Source organism: Nuphar pumila, chromosome 11 (genome assembly GCF_984573655.1).
Source record: "Nuphar pumila chromosome 11, dmNupPumi1.hap1.1, whole genome shotgun sequence".
In the NCBI taxonomy this organism is placed as follows: Eukaryota; Viridiplantae; Streptophyta; class Magnoliopsida; order Nymphaeales; family Nymphaeaceae; genus Nuphar; species Nuphar pumila.
Window position 1 is genome coordinate 114162613 of NC_143259.1, and position 11215 is coordinate 114173827.

At 38.3% G+C, this 11215-nt stretch overlaps 1 pseudogene; it reads left to right on the forward strand.

Moving 5' to 3' along the window:
* The first annotated feature begins 2802 nt into the window (after positions 1–2802).
* LOC149822934 (lysine-specific histone demethylase 1 homolog 2 pseudogene) lies at positions 2803–5832 on the forward strand (annotated as a pseudogene).
* The last annotated feature ends 5383 nt before the right edge of the window (positions 5833–11215 follow it).

Here is an 11215-nt window from a genome sequence, read left to right on the forward strand (position 1 = left end):
GATACTGTTACAAGAATAAAGATGACTTTCTTTTTTTTCAGGTTCATCTGTTAACATGACTCCCACAATGAACTGTTGGTGATGATATATGTAACTCCCCTTCACTGTTGGTGACCCCTCGTCACCTCTTCTTTTATCTGCCACTTATTTTCTTAATGAATTCTTTTCTTCCTCGTCAAAAAAATAAAAAATCATTCCTCCCACAATGAAAAAAAAAACCAGAGTTTCAGCCCTCATAGACATCTGTAAGAAATACGAAATAGAACTCATTATCTGACATTATGCGTCTTCAATCCCTTGATTTTTGCATTATCTCACCCGGTGCAGGTTGCTTGTGTTAATATATATATATATATATATATATATATATATATATATATATATATATATATATATATATATATATATATATATCCTATTTTTTTATTTGTATACATCCAGTTGACATTGAACTAAATACATAATATAGTCAAGTTCTAGTTAGAACTTGACTAGACTATAGCCGTTGGACTCTAGTCCAATGGCTATAATAAGATCTTTTTGGGAGAGCTCAAAGTGAGCTCTCCCCTCTCATTTCCTCTTGTATAAATAGGGGTGAACCCCCTCTTGTAAAGTCACTAAATGCTTCTTAAGCATTTTGATTATTAATAAAAAAAATCATTTTATTGTTGTGTTCTTTTTATACTCTTTTATGGGTTTTGCTTGAAGTGTCTTTTAGACACTCTTTTGGTGGATTCAAGTGTATTTGTGGAAGACCACCATTTCATTACAGCTTGTATTTCCAGACCTCAGGCACTACATGAGTGTATTTATGTAGTACAAGGTTTATAGGCATCATTATAAGAGAATTGAATGAGAAGCAGTTGTGTTCAAAAATTAGACAATGGAAAGTGTCAATTAATGTGTTTTTCTTATAACGTCTCTTAAACCAGGACGTCGAACATTAAGTTCACAAAATTAAAAAAACGAGAACTACATGAACCGCTTTATAGTGTATTCCATTGTACACATCACATTAACCTTAATATAAAGGAAAAAGAAGCATCCACTAAGCAACAGACTGATAGAAACATCGACTTTAAATCATTGAAATTTAGAACAACGGCTAATTTATGTTTCGTGTTCCAGTACAGGTAAAACGATTTAACATATACTGTCTGGATGGGTTATAGGAAAATTTATGACCATAAAAGCCCAAACTCTCACTTCATCACAGTTCAATTAATAGTTGGGAACTGTTAAAAATGAGACCCATCCATCCCAAATAGCACTGGATGGATGGGTTCGATGGATGCTTTGAATGTTAATTTTAGAAATGGCAACTTTAAGAGTCTTTTAGAAAAATAATATCATGCATAAAGTAAATAATCAAACATAATCTACTCACCATATACATATACTACAATTTTATACAACAAAAGCAAAAGAAACTTAAAATTCCTTCAAGAATCTTTCCATTAATTTGAAAAAAAGCTACGAGCAATAATTTATTGTCATGAATACCCAACCTTCTCTATACTTTGTTACATGACATTTTGGTATTATAAGGAGCTCCTCTTCTCTCATTTTCTCAACTTTTTTTGCCCAAAATTGCTTAATCCTTTTTTGCATGGTCACTTTTTTTATCCATGGCAACTATAACTAAAATTCCCATCTCTTTTCTTAGCCTCCTCTCTCTCTTTTCTCCCATGTACTGATTTGTTCTAGCCACTTTTTTCAGCTTGGTCTTAATTTTAGTAAAAAAAAAACTTTTGCCCCAAAGGGATTTGGTGTAGTGGGATGAGACCTACGCTGCTAGGCAGGTGGTTTATGTTCAAATCTCATGCGTGTCACCCCTTGCGCAAGCCTAATTGTGGCAACTTTCACACTGCTAAGACAGAGATGTAAGTACTGCAAGCAAAACCAGTGCGGCTAGGTCTTTGATACCTGGGGGTGGTTTCTCCGTGTAAACATAAAAAAAATACTTTTTCAATGTGGTTATATATGTATGATGAGTTTTGTGATTGAAGTTAAAAACTTTTAACGCCCAAACCTATTTAACAATCTTAGAGCCCGGTCTTATACCAACACGGGGATATTATACTACTAAAGATAGAGCTCGTTGTTGATGAGAGAGAATGATCCAGGATGAGAGAGAGAGAACGAGAGATCACCATAGTAAAACCCCTTAAACCGAAACTAGTTGCATAAACTTGAGAGAGAGAGAGAGAGATTTGGCCGTAGTGACGGTAACCAAGACTAGGGTTTAAAAATAGGGTTTTCTTCTCTCACTTGCAATCCTTTTCGTTTTTCCAAACCGTAATAACGATCATGACGTACCGTCCTTCCAGCTCCCGCTTGGCTAAGATTCTGGCTTGTCCTTGTCCCTTTTAGTCCTTTCACCGTTTCAAGACGGCCATTCTCTCTCTCTCTCTCTCTCTCTCTCTCTCTCTCTCTCTCTCTCTCTCTCTCTCTCTCCACAAGACCACCACCCACAAAACTAAACTCTGTTTCCTCGTAGCCATTACAATTCGAAAAGGAGGAACGAACCACCCCACCAAGGTTAGAAGCCTAGACGCAGCAAGAGTTGAGCCCTTTGGAATGCACCACCAAAGGTAGCTACTACCAAACCTCAAATTCTCTCTATTTCTTGTTTGTTATCAAGCATATCCACTCATATTTTCACTTCTATGTTCATATATGTGATTTCCATTCATATATTGCCAGTATGCTGACAAACTTTAACAAATCTCTGTAACCCAACTCCATTTTAGTCAATGGGTAGGTGTTAGTTGCATCTTCTGTTAATTTGGTGGTGATAAGATGGAGGATACTGGGTCAAACAGTAGCAATAGGAGATCACTGAGAAGGAATGCAGGGATTAAAAACTATGATGAGAACAAGATGGATGAATTAATGGAGAGCCATCTTGGCAGTGTTCCACGGAGGCGAAACCGGACGATGGCGGATTTGGAAAAGGAGACTGAAATAGAGGCGATGATTGCCTTGTCGTTGGGGTTCCCAATCGATGCACTGCTTGAGGAGGAGATCAGAGCTGGTGTGGTTAGTGAATTGGGAGGGAAGGAGCAGAATGACTACATTGTGGTTAGGAATCATATACTGTGTATGTGGAGGGATAATGTGCGCAAGTGGCTGTACAAGGGGCAAATTATGGAGTCAGTGAGCAATGAATATGAACTGATGGTTGCGACGGCTTACGAGTTCCTTTTGTCTCATGGGTACATCAATTTTGGAGTTCCTCCTTCTATCAGGGCAGAAATTCCCAAGGAAGCTACCATGGGGAGTGTGATTGTTGTAGGCAGTGGTCTTGCTGGATTAGCTGCAGCAAGACAGTTGTTGGCCTTTGGGTTTAAAGTGGTTGTTCTTGAAGGAAGGAAGAGGCCTGGCGGTAGAGTTTATACAAAGAAAATCGGCCGCAGAGGTAAATTTGGATCAGCTGAACTTGGTGGTAGTGTTATCACTGGAATCCATGCAAACCCGCTTGGAGTTTTGGCAAGGCAATTGTCTCTTCCTCTTCACAAGGTGAGGGATAAATGCCCTCTGTATAGACCAGATGGTTCGCCAGTGGACGAGGAAACTGATTCGAAGGTGGAGTTCATCTTTAACAAATTGTTGGACAAAGCTACACAATTAAGACAGACCATAGGGGTAGAATCTGCAGCAGGGATTTCCCTGGGCACTGCTCTGGAAACATTCAGGCAGGTCTACTGCGTGGCACAGGATGTGGACGAAAAACAGCTTCTTGATTGGCATCTGGCAAATTTGGAGTATGCAAATGCTGGACTCTTGTCACAATTGTCACTTGCATTCTGGGATCAGGATGATCCATATGAAATGGGTGGAGATCATTGCTTGCTTGCAGGGGGCAATGGTCGCTTGATCAATGCAATGTGCGATGATGTGCCTATTTTCTATGGGAAGACTGTGGATACAATCAGATATGGGAGTAGGGGTGTGGAAGTGGTAGCTGGAGGTCAAGTGTTTCAAGCTGATATGGTGCTCTGCACTGTGCCACTTGGTGTCCTCAAGCGGCAGTCCATAACATTCTTTCCAGAGTTGCCTAAAAGGAAACTTGATGCAATAGACAGGTTGGGTTTTGGTTTGCTCAACAAAGTTGCCATGATATTTCCCCATGTCTTCTGGGGGGATGAGCTTGACACATTTGGTTGGATCAATGAGGATAGTTCAAGGAGAGGTGAATTTTTCCTGTTCTATAGCTATCACATGGTTGCTGGTAGCCCAGTTCTTATAGCTTTGGTGGCAGGTGAAGCTGCAATAAGTTTTGAAAGCACAGAACCAACCCATTCACTTCACAGGGTTTTGACTGTCCTCAGAGGTGTGTCTGTTGAGCGGGTGTCCTAATACAATTATTTTCTCTTATATAATCTTTATGTTTCTCATATACTTTTCTATTTTTAGTAAAAGGAATCCTATTGTTTCCTCTTGCCTTAAGAATATTTTTTTATCACAATTGCAGGTATCTATAAACCTAGAGGTGTTGATGTGCCGAACCCCATTCAAACAATATGTACTAGATGGGGAAGCGATCCTCTGTCATGTGGTTCATACTCGCATGTCAGAGTTGGGTCATCTGGTGATGATTATGATATTCTTGCTGAAAATGTGGGGGATGGTCGTCTTTTCTTTGCTGGTGAAGCTACAAACAGGCAATATCCTGCCACCATGCATGGTGCTTTTCTGAGTGGACTACGGGAGGCTTCACACATTCTTCTTGCTGCTAGAAGTAGGCAGACTGATATAGGGAAATCTGTTGCAAGAAGTTCAGAACAGTCAGAGGATGCTCTTATTGATCTGTTTAAAAATCCTGATTTAGTGTTTGGAAAGTTCTCCTTTGTATTTGATCCTACAACAGATGACCCCAACTCAGTGGGGCTTATGAGAATTTCTTTTGGAGAAGCTAAGAGTGAGGTTTGTGGCACTAACAACTCAAGGCATGGTGTAAATGCTAGAAATCAACACTCATCTCACCTACAATTACACCTATATGCTGTTGTATCTCGAGAAAGGGCATATGAGCTTAACTTGGTAAATGGAGGTGATGAAAGTAAGCTGATTTATCTCTACAGGAATAATGGGTTGAGGCTAATGGGAAGTAGAGGCTTAGGAGAGCTAGGAAACTGCTTAGTTGCCAGCATTTCTGGTGCGCGGAAATGCCGTGGACGAAACCGCTTTTCTTCTGCAAAAACATGACAGCTACTAGAAAAAAAATTCTTGGATCATGTTTTCGAGCATCCTTCATTGAATATTCTTGGCAGCTAGTTAGTGGTAGATATGTTTTGACTAGTTACCATGCCACAAAGAAGACAACTTAAGATCTGTACCTAATTTGATCAAAAGGAGCCAAAGGAAGTCAAGTCCTTATTGCCTTACCGGATCAAAAGAAAATTGTGCTACTTGATAGTTTGAAAAAAGGAATTCTTGACCAGAATTAGGCTGGATTAGTCCATCTATTTTGGTGGAATTCTATCATTCTTTCAAAAGCACCTCATGCCATGATGATTTAAATGATTGTATGCTGTGTGTAGTTTTCATCTTAAAAGAGGACATCGTCAAGGTTAACTTTTTTGGACAGAATTAAAAGTACAACCTCCAGAAGCTGTAGTTGTTTGTATGGGTGTTCAACTGAATTTAGGTTTTCTTCTTTGTAGCTACCCGCTTCAACCTTTCCTTCTCAGTATGCTGCTAGTTCAATGATTACTGGATCTGTTGATGCTTTCTATGCCGTCATACTTTTTTATAGTTTCTTCTCTTGGCATACTGTGTTACACGTGCTAATTCTATGTATAATGTCTCATGTTGAACTTAGTCAGCTGCTTTAATTTTTTATACTTTCCATTTGTTTAATTGGTTCTCTTAGCTGCAAGAGCATAATGTTTGTCTTTCTCCCAGAATAGAGGTTCACTTATGGGCTTATAGAAATCACACACTTAATGACTTGCTGCATGCAATGGACTGCATGTGAGATTTTTAGCTTTAGGAGTATCAAGCTGAGCATTATATAAGAGGATGACTGCTTGGCATATCAAACAAGTAGGGAAAACAAGATGTAAAAAGTTTGTTAATTTCCTTGGAACTCACTGTATGTATTAGTGCATAACACATTAACTGGAATATGCAGACAAAAATCTCCTTGTAAGAGGCATGGGCCAATATGAGACTCAAGTAGATGTAAGTAACATATTAATGTTGCATAAACTTTTCCTTTTAGACAGGGATAGTCTTATGTTAAAATGTAAAGTGTAATGTAACATATATATATATTATGGTTTTATTTTTTCTTCAAAGTGAGCTCTCCCAACCTCATTCTCTTTGTATAAATAGGGGTGAACCCCTCCATTGTATAAACATTTTTCGAATGCTTTTTAAGCATTTTTATTATCAATAAGGATTTATTTATTTATTGTTGTGTTCTTTTTATACCCTTTTATGGGTTTGCTTGAAGTGTCTTTATAGACATTCTTTTGGTGGATTCAAGTGCATTTGTGGAAGACCATCATTTCATTACATGGTATCAAAGCCGTGGAGATGGTAGATCTTGAAGAGCTTTCGTCTCGTTTTCCATGCCTCACTTGTGAAAGGTGTTTAATCACCTTGTTCTTGGCTCAAGAAGATTCGTTGAAGAAAGAAGGTTGTAGAAGTTTCGATGAGATGCACAAGAACCGAGAGAGAGAGAGAGAGAGAGAGAGTAGTGAGATGAGAAAACTCGTTAACCTTGATTAGGGCTAATCTCTATGTTAAATAGAGAGAGGCCAATATAAAAAAATTACATACAAGTCCCTCATTAAACAAGAAATATCAAATAACCTACTTTTAAGAAACCTTTAACTTAAAATCTCTTAATCTCAACACTCGCCCTCAAGCTGGAGCATAGATATCGATCATGCTCAGCTTGTCACAGCATTTTGAGAAATTTGGTCTAGAAAGAGGCTTTGTAAATATATCTGCAACTTGGCCCTCAGACTTTAGATATTTGGTAGTGATATGACCAGCTTGAACCATATCTCTTACATAGTGGCAATCAACCTCAATATGCTTTACTCTCTCATGAAAGACAGGATTGTTCGCTATATATGTGGCAGCCTTGTTATCACACATCATGGTCATAGGAGATGAAACTTTCACCTGAAGATCATTCAGAACCGTACGAACCCACATTAATTCAGCAGTTGTTTGGGCCATAGCCCTATATTCTAATTCTGCACTAGACCTAGTAACCACATTTTGCTTCTTACTTCTCCATGGAATTAGGTTATCTCCCAAAAACATATAGATTTATGTGGTAGACTTTCTATCCACTACAGATCCTGCATAATCAGCATCAGAGTAAGCCACTATCTTCAGAGTTCCACCTTTCTTGAATAATAACCCTTTTTTAGGAGAGGATTTTAAATACCTGAGAATCATTATAGCTGCATTCCAGTGTACCTCAGTTGGTTTGTCCATAAATTGGTTAACTTTGCTTACTGCTAAAGCAATATCAGGCTTGGTCACAGTTACATATAGTAGCTTCCCTACTAGTGAGCGATAACTTTTGTTGTCAACGGGTTTCGACCCTTCTTCAAACAACTGAACTTTATGGTCCATGGGGATATTAGCTGGTTTAGCTCCCAGCATTCAAGTTTCCTTTAATAAGTAAAGAACATACTTCCGTTGGGACAAAATCATCCCTTCACGACTCCTGGCAACTTCTATACCCAGAAAATATCTAAGTGAGCCAAGGTCTTTTGTAACAAAGTGTTTTTGAAGATGAGCCTTTGTGGCTTTAATATCTTTCACATCATCTCCTGTAAGAATGATGTCATCCACATATACCACCATAACAACTATGCCTGAGTTGGTTTTCTTAATAAATAATGTATGGTCTGCCGCTGACCTATTAAAGTCAAAACTCGACATCACTTTAAACAACTTTTGAAACCATACACGCGGACTTTGTTTCAAGCCATATATCGCCTTTCTCAATCTACACACGTTCTGACACTCCCTCTCAACCTCGAATCCAGGAGGTTGTTGCATGTAAACTGTCTCAGATAGATCCCCATATAGAAATGCATTGTTCATATCTAATTGACACAAACTCCAATCATGATGAACAGCTACTGAGAGGACAAGACGAATGGTGCTCATCCGTGCAACAGGAAAAAAGGTTTCAAAGAAGTCAATACCATAAGTCTGAGTATACTCTTTTGCTACTAATTTGACCTCATAAGTCTGAGTATACTCTTTTGCTACTAATCTGACCTTGTACTTTTCAATAGAACCATCTGATTTGTACTTTATTGTATATACCCATTTGCATCCAACAATGTCAGCATCCACTGGGGAGTCAACTAGATCCCATGTATGCTGAGACAATAAAGCATACATTTCTTCTTGCATAGCCAGCTTCCACCTGTTATCTAGCTCTGCCTGTTGATAGTTCAGAGGAATAGTTTCAGCAAATGAGGCTGAAATAAAGGTTTTCATCTTATTTTCAATTCTGACATCGGACACAAAATGAGATATAGGATATAAGGTACATTGTTTAGTCCCCTTTCGTAGAGCGATTGGCATGTTATCATCATCATAAAGATCATTGCTGTCAGTAGTACTTACCTCAGGAGAAGAAGAAGACGAAGGCACCAGAGGAGGTGGAGCTCTACACACATATACTAATGGAGGATTATTAAATCGTGAAGAGGATGAAGTTTGGTTCGGTAATGAGGGTACAGACTCCAAAGGAAAAGGAGGTATAGGCAATGGAAAAGACTCAGCTGGATCAACTTGCATCTGGGAACCAGTACTAGAGTGATATGGAATGGATTCCAAGAAAGATACATCTACACTGACATACTCTCGACGAGAAATTGGATCATAACATCGATATCCTTTTTTATTTTTTGGATAACCTATAAATATGCATTTTATAGCTTGAGCAACTAGTTTATCACGGTCAGGGCCAAGTTTGTGTACAAAGCAAACACATCCAAATATTTTAGGTGAGAAAGAGAAGAGTGGGGCATTAGGTTTTAGGATATATAGTGGAATTTGATCTCCCATAGAAGATTAAGGCATACGGTTGATCATATAACAAGCAGTGGTAATCGCATCACCCCAATATACCGCAGGAACATTGGATTGTATCATAAGGGTCTGTGCAACATCAAGTAGGTGCCTGTGTTTTTGCTCAGCCACACCATTTTGCTGAGATGAATAGGCACAGGTAGTTTGGGGTTGAATGCCATGATCTTGGTAAAATTATAACAGGGCTTTTGATTTAAACTCAAGAGCATTATCAGTGCGAACAATCTTGACAACAGATTCAAACTGAGTTTTTATTTCAAAAATTAAGGATTTGATAATACTTGGAACTTCAGATCTTTTTTTTATTAAGAACACCCACGACAACTTAGAAAAGTCATCAACAATAACAAGATAATATCGACACTGAGTCCTAGTAGGAATCTTACTAGGACCCCATACATCTGCATGAAGAAGTTCAAAAACTTTATGACTGGACTGACTCTGACTCGAAGGAAACGAACTTCGATGATGCTTGCTCAACTGACATTATAACGCCCTGAAATTTTAACTCAGATTTTTGTGAATTTTTTTTTACAATAACAGCGGAAAGAATAATCAATGTAGGGTTAAGCATTTTGGAACATCACATATGAGAGAAAACTCAACACAGGTATTTCATTACATTATGCAATGAACATTTTAAATTACCATATCCCAAGGAATCACTGGAACAGTAAATCAACAATCACGATTTGATGCCTCATCCCGTAACCGCTCATAAATGTACTCGTTTACCTGAAAATGGTAAAAATTATAGGAATTAGACTACCACGTCTAAGCAGGAATTCTGTACTGATAGTGCAAGTATATCGTGAATCGAATGTGTGGTATGAGTGTCATGGTTGATTTTTAATGTATATCAAGACAGGTAAGCATTATGTAACACAGATCTAAATTCATATACATGAGCAGGTAAGCAGTTATATAACCATAACAACTATGCCACATTAATATGCAAATGAGCAGTTATTTAACAATAACAAATATGCAACATGGATAAGCAGTTGTATAACTATAACAACTATGCCACATTAATATGTCAATGAACAGTTATTTAGCAATAACAAATATGCAGCGTTGATAAGCAGGTGAGGTATGCCACAGTCAATGAAATAATATGTACACTTTCAGATAACAATTTAATTACCTCGTATCCACCAAGTTAAGATTTTTACTAATTTACAAATTGATAATATGAAGCATCTTAAGTACAACTTACATATGTCTCTCTAGTGTCTCCACTAGTTGTGAACCTAACTCGTCTAAATGATGTTTAATTATCTTATCCCGTGGGTACACATGGGCACAGGTGACCATCTCAGAAGAGAACGTTCGGGGGTATATTATTCCAGGTAATTTATTAACCTGAACATTCTAACGGAGACTGAATCCCCAAGGGAGTGACCAACAGCCGAGAGAATCTCCCAAGGGCTCAACTCAAGACATGATGCATCACTAACTTCTACAGAAGATGTGGAACTACCACCTAGGACACATAGGTAGTTCTGGTCCCTAACTCCGAGGACGGGGACCCACGAACTGCTTCGCGCTCGTAACACAACACAAGTCCTCGAAGTTTTGTACCACCTACCCTCTTCAAGGTAAGCCTCAGAAACTTGTTTCATTGTTTAGTTATTGTTTCGAAGTTTAGGGCATTTCCCCACTTCCTCTTACTACCTTAGCAGTTGATCACAACCTTAGTAATTTTACCAAGGTTTATAAACCAGTCTCCATCATTTATAGTATTGATTTCATAAACCCACTTAAATTGTTTTAATGCCTTTAAACCAGTCAAGCACACAATATTTACACTTAAGTTTTCATCATTCGATTGCCATAGCATAAGCTAATAGTCTAAGTACCCGCATTGGGTAATCCAGTCCTATATTGCCCTCTTAGGCAAAGCTCGTATCCATATAACACTAAATACCATCGTACGTTTGGAACCCAGCTAGCAACCTCATTTCTTAAATACATTTAACCTGCTGCATACAAACAATTCAAATTGTACACTTTCTGACGAGAAGCAGTGCAGTTTAAAACACGTGGTAATTCAGGTAAATCAATCACAGGACCAGAGAAAAATACAACTTCAAGAACTCTATAAAGTCCAACCCACAAAAGGGTACAA